The 12,333-nt window shown below is 44.5% G+C and overlaps 1 long non-coding RNA gene across 1 annotated transcript in view; it reads left to right on the top strand.

Annotated features, from left to right (window-relative positions):
- LOC102455542 (uncharacterized) overlaps positions 1–12,328 on the top strand; it is a 60,188-nt gene extending 47,860 nt beyond the window's left edge. The window contains exon 3 of the long non-coding RNA XR_012901536.1: positions 11,757–12,328. This is a non-coding gene — a long non-coding RNA (uncharacterized LOC102455542). The remainder of the gene's footprint in view (positions 1–11,756) is intronic.
- Positions 12,329–12,333: the final 5 nt, after the last annotated feature.

Here is a 12,333-nt window from a genome sequence, read left to right on the forward strand (position 1 = left end):
CACAGTTACAAATGTTATTAATGGTAACAAAATTATTTAGTATTTTTTTAAATCTATCCATAATATTTTTCTCATGGCCTTCTGCTGTAGTGATTCCAGAGTCTCAGACTCCCTTATAAACGTATATTCTTTAATAGGCCACACATTTCCTTTCCTTTATTTAATTTAATGTGTCTTTTAATACGATAGAACAGGTTGGACAAGGACAACTAATTATTGTTTTGTTGTTTCCTCCATAAGGTCGATAACCTCATTCAGTTCCCCATCCAGTATTTCGCGGCAGGGGCAGAGCGGAGAAGGCTTTGTGTGCTCCCTCACCCCCAGGCCTTAATAGGCTGGGAGCGAGGGAGCAAACAAAACCTTCTCCCGCCCTGCCAGTAGGGTTTCCAGGTGTCCGGTACTGATCCGGACAGTCCAGTATTTTCGCCTCCTGTCCAGTAAAAACAAAAATTCAGAAAATACCAGACACCTAAAATGTCCGGTATTTTGTTTTTTTCCCTGCCAGGAGGTGAAAATCCCGGACACTTGGCAACCCTACGACACACTCAGCAACTGGGCCCAGCCCCCTCCCTTCTCCCTGGACCCTCAGACCCCGACCCCCTGCTTACCTGGTTCCTCAGGGAAATTCCCTTCTAGCTTGACCAAGAAAACAAAACGGCCACTGGCAAAAAACCTAAAGACCTGAACAAGGGGAAGCAATGCCTTCCCTGGGTATTAGTGCTCAACCTCGCCTCTTCCTATCCCTATTCTGACTCTGCACACAATTAATGGGGCAATTTTATTTATTTAGTTAGTTATTTTTTAATAACTCTTGGGGTCCTTATACTTTTTTTTTTCCCTCAACAACTTTGGTCTCCTCCCCTCCCCCAACAGAATTTTTTGGTGGGGTTTTTTTGGTGTTTTTGGGGGGGGAGGGTGGAGGGGAGAAAGGCGTTCGGTATTTTTGTTGAAACCAGAAGTGAAAATCCCAGGTGCTTACATGGTTCCACAGGGGAGCTGTCTGGCCTGGAGCAAGAAGACAAGACTACGTAAGCCTAGTTGTTACATGTTCTCACCATATACAAGCCCCACCATACATATGAACCATCTTTGTTGCCCTTAGCCGGACCTATTCACTCTCAAAGTGGTTTAGTGTGCTTACATGGAAGCCAGGTTGACATAAAAGAACATAATGATTTCAGAGCAGCTGTTACAAGCTTTTTGGTCAATGATCTGTGAAGTCAAAGATCTGTAAGTAAAGCATGACTTGATAAGCCATAATAGTGCTAAAATAAAAAAATTCTGCATTTTAATAACACCCTCATTTGATATTTGTTCCTTCTACAAGACATTGCACATTATAAGACTTATAATTTTACATGATGGCCTAGAATATTTCTGGAGTCACTACAGTCAACTATAAATTAATATGGGCATCTTAACTTCAAAAGAAATGGCTGTGACAAGTTCTTAGTTGGGACTGTATTTTTTCTTCCCTGGCTGGTGACTCAGCACAGTATGCTAAGTCAGAAATATTAAAGCAATAAAATACTTACATTAAGTTCTATCTTTGAAATGACAGTTACAAGAATGTAAGAGGGAGTCAGCTAATACTGTAATTAATATCACTAGTCATAGTAGTTTACATTCCAAGAGGAAAAATAAAAACAAACGGTGGGCATAATAAGTATTATTAAGGCCTATAATGTCAGAACTTTGTATGGGGCAAAAAGGGTGGGAAGCATTCATGCCCTTCCAAAGTTATAATTTAAGGGCCCTGTGCCTATACTGAATCACTGTGCTTTTGAAAAGTCCTGTTGCCTTCGCATAATGGCTCCAAACAATTCCAATGAACACAGGGACAGAGTAGTTGTAGCTACCACCTTTTCTAAGGAGAAGCATGCCCATTGATGTCAGTAGGAGTTGTGCCAGAGTCAGGCATGTGGGACTGGGCCTAAAATAAGTTAGACGGACACAAGTTTTAAAGTGAAAAACTCTATTTCTGTATGAAACCATTTTCTCTGCCCAGCAGTAATCCAGGAAAACAGTGACAATAAAAAAATCTCTCCGATCAACCAGACAAGAGATTTACAGAAGATTTATGGTTAAAACCTTTTCTTTACTGTAGGTGATTTATCTGAAGCCTGGAACTTCCACAGCAGAAATCTGGTATTGGGAGAGATTTGGAGGTGGGATAACAAATGCCCTTAAATATGAGACTGTAGGGAGACAAAACTATTTTAAACACTGCAGCCATCACCAGTTGTTTAGAATTTCAGTGTGTCTACATGCTCCAAATGTACATCTAATGTATATTTAGAAGCTTTTAATGGTTGTTACCTTAATAGACATTCTAGCTGATGTGCACAGGAAATCTAAGTTCAAATACTTTATATTTTTTGTGTCTAATCGCATGGCAGTCACTGAATAAAAATCAGGGCTTCCAGTTGAAGAGGCATAACTTCCACCCTAAAGTGTACTGCATTCCTACACATTTAATGCATATCTCTAATCAGTTGTTAATTTGAATTATGCTCAAGTTCAAATGTTTCTTGGTATAATAAGGGCTACAAAACTATTGTAAATAAATAGCTACACTGACTTTACTAGCACAGAAAGTTAAATGTCAAAAAACTGTATTTGCATTTATATAAAGTATAATTACATGCTGATCAGTACAGTAATTAGGGATACTAATGTAAAATGTTAACTAAGAGCCTAAGTGTTTTCTGAAAAATCAATAAGAGCAAAGAATAAAAAGAACTAAGCAATGGGATTTTTTTTATGTTGTATAAAGTGAAGAGCTGAGGAAGCTTACAAAGTGCCTATAATGCACTTCAATTAGTTATGTAAATGAACTATACTGTAAGAAAAAGTCCTTCCCTTCTTTGAACTATGTTGGTTTTTGCTTTTTGGGGGGAGAGGGGGGTTGAGATTCCTCAATGCATGAAGAAGTGTGGATCTTGACTGACTTAATGTATTTAAAATTTCCCTTATGGAGAACTGGATTTGAACTGCTTGGGATTACAATCAAAATGAATTTGATGGTTCAGCTCAGCTTCTAATGGATTACAGTCTGAATGTCATCAACTTCATATTACAGACAAATTGTGATCCGTTTCCAAATTTAGAAGTCCAGAGATGAACAAACGGAATGATGAAAGTCCTTCTTTTGATCCCAGAAAGGAGGTAAAAAGAGAATTTAATGCCCTTGCTCATTCAACTGAGTCTTTCTGTTTGCTGAGAACCTGCTATCTTGATGTTAACAGACGTGTTTATTGAGAACCAAGCAAAACAGGAAATTTGGTAAAAGGTGCAGATTTTGTCTTGAATGATAACAGTAAAAAACCCTAACAAACAAGAAGTAATATTATTAAAACATAAAACAAGAATTCTCCAATCCAGGTCGTTGGGTTTTTTTTTTCCTTTTTCTTTTCAGATGCTTTTGGAATTAGGAGATAATAACTAGCACTGTGTGAAGCTAGATCGGGAGAGGATTTTCAGAGGTATTCACAAATAGTTAATTGAATAAGAGTGAATTGGTTTTTGCCGTGTGAAGCTTTCCTTTTTAAAAATGTTTTTACTGTCCACAAATACTCCAGTGAACAAATCTTTCTGGCAGGATTATTTGTAGAAATAGCAAATACTAAACTAATAGGATGGAATAGCCATATAAAATGAATTTTGAAGTCTCAAACATTCAGTCAGGCAAAAGAAACGTATGTGACAACCCAGCGCAAATTTTGAATGTCAAATACTAAAAAAATGGGACAATCTACATGCAAGTAATTGTTTTCAGACAATATACAGCAAATAACTTGGTGTAAAGAATAAACTGGAGAAAATCCATAAACTCGTGGCTAATTCACAAACAGACAAAAATAACTGAATTCAACACACTGGGTGACTTACTACAGTTTGCTCATATCTGCCAGATATAATTTAAGCCATTGGGTTTTGTGGTGACATTAAAATCTCTGAACAACAAATCAGATTACTCAGATGGTTCAGAAAATTTCATAAACCTTTTGAATGACAGCAGTGAGTGATGTGAGGTTAATTGGGGGGGAGGGGCGCTAATGGAAATAAACATCATGCAAAATGTAAGGTTTCACATGATGTAAATATGAAGCCAGGTTACAGTGGGGGTTTTGCTGAATTTGCTTTAAGCTTTCAGTTTGGCCTCAACCCAATCATCCAAACTGAAACAGAGTGGATGCCAATCTATGTGCATTGAAAGCAAAGAAAAGGTTCACATAAACCCTTGCCCTGTAAAACTGCTGAGTGTTGTACAGCTCAAGATGTGACTCAGGCTCACTTAAGCTAATCCACCATGAAAGGTCAAAATGACTTATGGGGGTTAAATGTGAACAAACTGCTACGTTAGTAGGCTTTCTAATCCCCCAAAGAATAAGGTGGTGCTTCTAATTCACGCGTAAGGCATTGTACTGATACCATTAAAGGTCAGATTCCACCACTCTTATTGTGTTTGATGGTGTGTCACTTCACAAGTAGTCCTGTCAAAGGTGGGGTAAGGGTACCAGAGTTTGACTCTACAATAAGTCTCTTCATTACCCTTCAGTGCACCCTTCTCTTCTCTGACTTCATGCTGAAAAGACTTCATGCTACATGTACTTTACTCAGCAGACTGTGCTCACATCCTCTTGGAGCTGGGGCGGGAGGAATAGGTTTCCTCTCTTGCAAAGCTTTCAAACATTTTCCTATTCCACATCAGGATGAAACTGCATTTGCAGTGGCAAAGTGTACACTATGAAGATGATAAGGAAAATATCCACTAGTGAATACCTCAGCCTACGTTTAGACTGGCATGATTTTCCAGTAATGCTTCTAACGGAAAAGTTTTCCGTTAAAAGCATTTTCGGAACAGAGCGTCTAGATTGGCACGGGCGCTTTTCCGCAAAAGCACTTTTTGCAGAAAAGCATCCATGCCAATATAGACACACTTTTCCGCAAAAAAGCCCCAATCGCCATTTTCGTGATCAGGGCTTTTTTGTGGAAAACAAATCTGGGCTGTCTACACTGGCCCTTTTGCGCAAAAGTTTTGCGCAAAAGAACTTTTGCCTGAAGGGGAGCAGCATAGCATTTCCGCAAGAAGCACTGATTTCTTACAGTACGAAGTCAGTGCTTTTGCGGAAATTCAAATGGCCAGTGTAGACAGCTGGCAAGTTTTTCCGGAAAAGTGGCTGATTTTCTGGAAAAACTGGCCAGTCTAGACACAGCCCCTTAGGCTACGTCTACACTGGCCCCTTCTTCAGAATAGCCATGCTAATTTCTAACTTTGGAATAGGGAAATGTGCGGGGTATTTAAATATCCCCCGCGGGATTTAAATAAACATGGCCGCCGCTTTTTTTCCGGCTTGGGGAAAAGCCGGAAAAGAGCATCCAGACTGGCGCGATCCTCGGGAATAAAGCCCTATTTCGGAGGATCTCTTATTCCTACTCAAGTAGGAATAAGAGATCCTCCGAAATAGGGCTTTATTCCCGAGGATCGCGCCAGTCTGGATGCTCTTTTCCGGCTTTTCCCCAAGCCGGAAAAAAAGCGGCGGCCATGTTTATTTAAATCCCGCGGGGGATATTTAAATCCCCCGCGGATTTCCCTATTCCAAAGTTAGAAATTAGCATGCCTCTTCCGAAGAAGGGGCCAGTCTAGACGTAGCCTTAGTGTGTTGATAGCCAGCACTAGAGTTTAAGAGTAAATCCACATACAACACTACCCATTACTGGCCTAAAGTTCTCTGCTCTTAAGTGCATGACACATGGTAATTTTTTTCTTAATTTTATGCTACACACTAATATTATGCACTCTTCTCAGCACATAATTAGTTCTCTTGGGGTTTATACAAAAGGATTTTCACATTCCTGAACTGTTTTGATGGTAAAAAGTAAATCTGAGAACTGAAAGCTTTAGGCTAATGTCAGTCTCTACAAACTGGCCACATGTGATGAATCCACACCTGCTGTTTGAATGCTGTGTACATAACATTCCTTTATGCTTCATTGGGATTAGAGCTCCAGAGACGTGTTAACCACATGTTCAAATTCAATCACACAAGCCACTTTAGGGGGGCTTTGAAGCAAATTTGGCAATTTATCAACTACTAGTCTTGAGTTTTGAAGGCACAGCCAAAGATTGTGTTTGAGAGTGACCTTCTGTGAAGGTCCAAATGAGCAATAGAAAAACGGAGATGTCTTCTTTTTTCCTTTTCTTTTTACAAATACTAAAACTGGAAGAGACCTTGAGAGATCAAGTCCAGTCCCCTACCCTCACAGCAGGACCAAAAACCCCCTAGATCATTCCTGATGTTTTTCTAACTTGCTCTTAAATATCTCCATGATGGAGATTCCACAGCCTCCCTAGGAAATGTATTCCAATGCTTAACTACCATAGCAGGAAATTTTTCATAGGGTATGTCTACACTACAGTGCTATTTCAAATTAACTTTATTTGAAATATTTAATTCGAATTAAGTTAATTCGAAATAACACATCTATACACAAAAGCTATTTCGAAATAGCATTTTGCTATTTCGAAATAGCACGTCCACACCGAGTGGACCCTGAAACTAAGTTAAGGCTGGCCAGAACCAGTGCCAGCAGAGCATCAGGTTAGGACTTAGTGTGTGGGGCTGATGCCTGAAGCTAACTGAGCTCCGTGTTACCCCCACCCCGGACAGACTGTTCTCAGGGTTCCCTGATTGCTTGTCTACCTCGATGAGGGACAGAAAAAAGCAGTCCTGTCTTGGAGTGCCCTGAGTGCCTGAACTCAGGACACCACAGCACTTGGCCACATTGAGCCAAAGCTGCCCCTGGGCACGCCAGTGTGTCTCGTGGGGTTGTTGCCATCAGCCCAGCTGCACTTGCTGCACGCTGCCATCTGGGGGATCCACCAGGACGCTGTCAGGATCCAGGAGGCTCTGAGGGAGAGCGTCCACCCCGAGTAGCCCTCAGAGCCTCCCCAGGCCTCCCCACCGGGGGTTCATGTCCCATTCCTCCCTCACGTCCATACACTTACCCCTCCCCAGCCCCCCTTCCTGATGTCAAATAAAAGACACGTATGTTCAAAAATAGAAACTGGGTTTATTGAACAAAACTGGGGGGGGGGGGAGAATCACTGGGGAGACTGGGAAAAGGAGGTGGGAGAGGGGAAGACAGAGGGTGAGAAAGGGGGGTGGGAAACGTGGGAGGACAGAGCTGGATGGGGGAAGCAAGGGGAAGAATGGGGAGGGGAAGCTCAGGGCTCAGGGTTGAGGGTCTTGCCAGACCAACTTGACTTTCATGCTAACCTGCTCCTGGGTTTGCATGTGAACTTTGGTGGCCAGGCTGGCAGCTATCTTGCCATAGACGGCCGCATTCCTCCATCTAGTGCGGAGATCATGGATGTTGGGGACATCCCAACCTGAATAAGGTCCATGATCTCCGCCCTGGACCAGGAAGGCACCCGCCTTCTCCAGCCCCTGTCAGGCTCCTGGGAGCTGGCAGACTGTTTCTGGGGAGTGGTGGAGGTCTGGCTGCCAGTGGCTTGCTGACTCATGTTTTGGGGCCACTGGGTCAGGGGCCCTGGTGGCCACTGCTAGCTCTGGGCTGGCAGGCTTGGAGCTGGCACAGGCACTGTGGCTAGGGTCTACCCCTTTAATGGCTCCGGGGCTGGGGGAGAGGAGAGTAAGTTTTCCTGGTTGTGCCCAGAGTGGCCACCAGGGCTCCCTGGGAAGGGCTGGAGGCCCCCTATTTCGAATTAAGTGTCTACACAGCACTTAATTCGAAATAGCTATTTCGAATTTGGTGTTACTCCTCGTAGAATGAGTTTTACCAAATTTGAAATAAGGGCTCCAGTATTTCGAATTTATTTTGAAATAGCGGTTTGCCTGTATAGACGCTATTAAAGTTAATTTGAAATAACTGCTGTTATTTCGAATTAACTTTGTAGTGCAGACATACCCTTAATGTCCAACCTAAATCTCCCTTGCTGCAATTTAAGGCCATTGCTTCTTGTCCTATCATGAGAGGTTAAGGAGTATATTTTTTTCTCCCTCCTTCTTGTAACAGCCTTTTGGATATTTGAAAGCTGCTATCATGTCCCCTCTCAGTCTTTTTTTCAGACTAAACTAACTCATTTCTTTCAGTCTTTCCTCATAGGTCATGTTTTTCTAGTCTTTTAATCATTTTTATTGCTCTGTTTTGGACCTTCTACAGTTTCTCCATATCTTTCCTAAAGTGTGATGCCCACATCTGAACACAATACCCCAGTTGAGGCCTAAGCAGCGCAGAGCAGTGGAAGAATTATTTCTTGTCTCTTACTCACAACACTCCTGTTAATACAGAATGATGTTTTCTTTTTTTGCAGCAGTGTCACTCTGTTGACTCATATTTAGCTTGTGGTGCCTTATGACTACTAGATCTGTTTCTGCCGTATTCCTTCCCAGACAGTCACTTTCCTTTTTGTATGTGTGAAACAGATTGTTCCTCCCTATGTGGAGTATTTTTCATTTGTCCTTATTGAGTTTCATCTTATTTACCTCAGATCCTTTCTCCAGTTTCTCCAGATCATTTTGAAATATAATCATATCCCCCTAAGCAATCTCTCCCAGCTTGGTATTTTCTACAAACTTTATAAGCATACTCTCTATTCCATCATCTAAAACAGTGTTTCCCAATTTTATTTGGCCACGGAACCCTTTTAAACTCAAAAGAATTTTGTGGAATTCCTAATAACAGTCTAATATATTGAGCTGAAAAGTAGACCACAAATAAGTAAGGATGATAATAAACAAATGCTAAACAAGATCATGGGATCAACATTTAGTTTAATTGCATAAATTTAAAAACAAAAATCACGTCATAATAATTATTTTTTTAAATCATAAAATGTTATTGTAATGGAATTTTTATGCAGAACCCTTATTTTCACTTTGCGAAAGCCAGGGTTCCACGGAACACCATTTGGGAAACACTGATCTAAAACATTGATGAAGATATTGAATAGAACCATTCTCCAAACTGATCCCTATGCTTTCCCACTTCCAGCATGATTGTGAACCATTGATAACTACTCTCTGAGAATGGTTATCCAAACATGTATGTACCTACCTTAGAGTAGCCTTATCTACATTGTATTTCCCTAGTTTATTGATTAAAAGTATCAAATGCTTTACTAAAGTCTAGGTATACCACATCTGCCACTTTCCGTTTATCCACAAGGCTTGTTTTTCCATCAAAGAAAGCAATCAGATTGGTTTGACATGATTTGTTCCTTCCAAATCCATGCTGACTGTTAATTATCACCATATTTGCAGATGGATACCTTAATTATTTTATTTATTATCTTTTCTGGCACAAAAATTAAGCTGTTTGGTCTCTAATTTCCTGGGTTGCCCTTATTTCCCTTTTTATAGATTGGCACTGTTTTCCCTTTTCCGGTCTTCTGGAATCCCTCCCATCTTCCATGATTTTTCAAAGATAAAGTTTTTCAAAGATAGGGACTTAGATACCTCCTAAATTAGTGGAATGAGGAGTACAGCTAGTTCGGATTAGGAAACCTAATCCGAACTAGCTACTCCGTGCCGCGTGTTGCCGCGCGGCACGGGGTTCGAACTAGCCGGCATTTAAAAATGGCGCCGGCCGGCTTCATGCAAATGAAGCCTGGGAAATTCAAATCCTGGGCTTCATTTGCAATTGCAGATGACTACATTACCCCCGCTAGTTCGAACTAGTGGGGTAGTGTATACATACCCATAGAGACTAAGGCTATTAGCATCTACTACAAGTACTAAACTTAGTGGCTATGTCTACATTGCAGGCTTCTTGAGCAAGAACAGCTATTCTTGGCCAAAAACTTGCCGAGCATCTACACTGCACCCACGTTCTTGCACAAGTAAATTTACAGTACAGCGTCAGAAAACAGGGCTTCTTGCACAAGAGCTCTGACACTCTGTATGAGGAAGAAGCCTTCTTGCACAAGCATTCTTGCACAAGAGGGCAGTGTGGACAGGCAGCCAAGAGATTTTTCACAAGAATTGGCCTCCCAAGAAGAAGCGCAGGTGGTCACTTAGATGCTCTGTACCCACACTCACACCTTGCTACTTCCTGATTGTCAGACCCCCCGCTTAAAGACACACAGCCTGCAGATGCCACGTGGCAGCAGCAACAACAGAGGAGAATATCTCCACCACACGGTTCTGCATTGCAGCTCTGCAGTCATATCTGCCTTTCAGCCACCCCGTGAGTCTGCACCCTCATCCCAGGAGCCACCCCAGGGCTCCCAGCAGTGAGGGAGGGGCAACAAGTGGTGCACTTCTTGCTGATCCGGGACTGAGGTGGAGGCTCTTCTGGACCTGTGAGCAGAAGAGGAAGCCTTCCATGACCCCCGTGCCTGTCGCCACAATGTGGACATTTTCAGTCACATGTACCAGGCACTCTCAGAACAGGGACATCTGGCCTGGACCCTTGAACACGTCGGTGCCAAGGTCAAGGAGGTGTGCCTGGGCTATCCGGGCCACTGAGGGTGAGGGGGCAGGAGCTGACACCTGCCCCCACTACGACCGGCTGCACACCATCCTCGGTGAGATGGCAGTCCAAGGGCCCTTGCTGGCAGTGGACATGGGACTGCACACCGTGACAGTCAGGACACTTGACCTGGAGGAGGAGAGTGGCCTGACCACCAGCTCCAAGGATGAGGATGAGGACCACCCCATCACCCTTCACCTGGAGCCAGTGCCCAGCAGCCAGGACTTCTCCCAGGCCTCATCTGAGGCCAGCAACGGATCCTCCAATCAGTGTTGTGCTTCTCATTCACAAGGTCGGGGGAGCTGGGTCCCCAGGGGGAGCGGGAGGGAGCATCACTCAGGTAGTTTGAGCTGAACGCTGTGCAGCATGTGCAACCTAACTGTGTGGCATGTGGATGTGTCAGGCAGCTCCAGGCCACGCCTAGAACCCTGCTGCTCACACACATCCTGACCGGGGGGGAGGGGGAATGCTGGCTGGAAGCAGCCAGGGCCCCAAGTACACAGGCCAGACCCTACACTGCCCAAAGGGTGACGCACACAGACAGCATGCAGCCACGCCTGCCCATGCAACACAGCACCTGCTCCTAAGAAAACTGCAGAGAGCCAGCCCTGTGAGCATGGCCCCCAACAGAACTCCTCAGCTGCTCCTGGATCCTAGGCTGCCCCCAAAGGAAGCCCCTCACTGCGGCCCACACTTCCCTGGGCTACTTGTCTGAGGGATGTGGGGAGGGGGAGTGGGGAAGCAGCTAGCCTGGGCCTCTGGCCACCTGAGTCTTGCTTCAGGGATGGTACACTCCCCAGTAGCCCTGTCTCTGTCTCCGAGGAAATCAATTGACAGTAGTCCAAGAACCCAGACCTCGTCTGCCACACTTGTTCCCATGCAATGTGGGGATGTGCATACAAACATGACTAGAGCATCAATGGTGTTTGCTCACAGACCGTGACAAGAGTAAAAGCCATGTGCTCTACCTTGGGGAGGGAGTGTGCATAGTGCTACGCAGACACACACTGCATGCCAAGTGGCCAGGACACAGACAAAGGGGTCTTCATTCACAGTGATGTCAACCAAGGGTTACAGTCCATGGAGGATCACTTCACTCCAGGGATTTTGAGCTAGTCCTTTACGTGAGAATACACACAGGAGCCCAAGCCACAGTTGTGTGGTGTCACTTGGGGTTCAGGGCAGAGGGCACAAGGCTCACAGACAGTGTGGGCAGGGCTGACTGACCACTTCATCATTTTCTGTGTTCTCTGCAGCAGGACCACCCAGGACTGAAGGATTCTCCAGCCCTGCGGCAGCAGCACCAAACACCCAGGCACCAGTCTGGTGGGCCAGGCAGTGTGACTATCTCTTTCAGTGGCACATCCAGGCAGTGAAGAGGATGGAGGCAGCAGTCACCACCAAGCTGCAGGCCGACCTGGAGTGATGGTAGCAGTCAGGGGCAGTTCCTCCACAGGTGCAACAGAATGTGCAACATGATCAACACCATGATGTCACACATCGGCCATGCTGTGCACTATGGCATGGCCTTGCCACATCCTCCTGCCCTCCCTGTCATGCCCATGCTCTCTCCTGCCACCCCTCCAGCTGCTGCTCCAGCTGCCCCTCCAGCCACCTCTCCTGATGACCCTCCTGATGACCCTCCTGCTGTTGTTGCCATGCCCCCTCCTGCTGCACCCCATCCTGCCCACCTCCCAGCGCTGCCTGCCCTAACCTGGCCTGAAGGACACCGAGGCATCCGCACCCTTTAGGCACTGGTAGGAGCCGCTCCTCCCAACAATAGCTCCCTCTCCCAGTTCAGAGCCCCTTCCTCCTCCCCCTACCAGCTCAGAG

Source organism: Pelodiscus sinensis, chromosome 1, assembly GCF_049634645.1.
Source record: "Pelodiscus sinensis isolate JC-2024 chromosome 1, ASM4963464v1, whole genome shotgun sequence".
Lineage (NCBI taxonomy): Eukaryota > Metazoa > Chordata > Testudines > Trionychidae > Pelodiscus > Pelodiscus sinensis.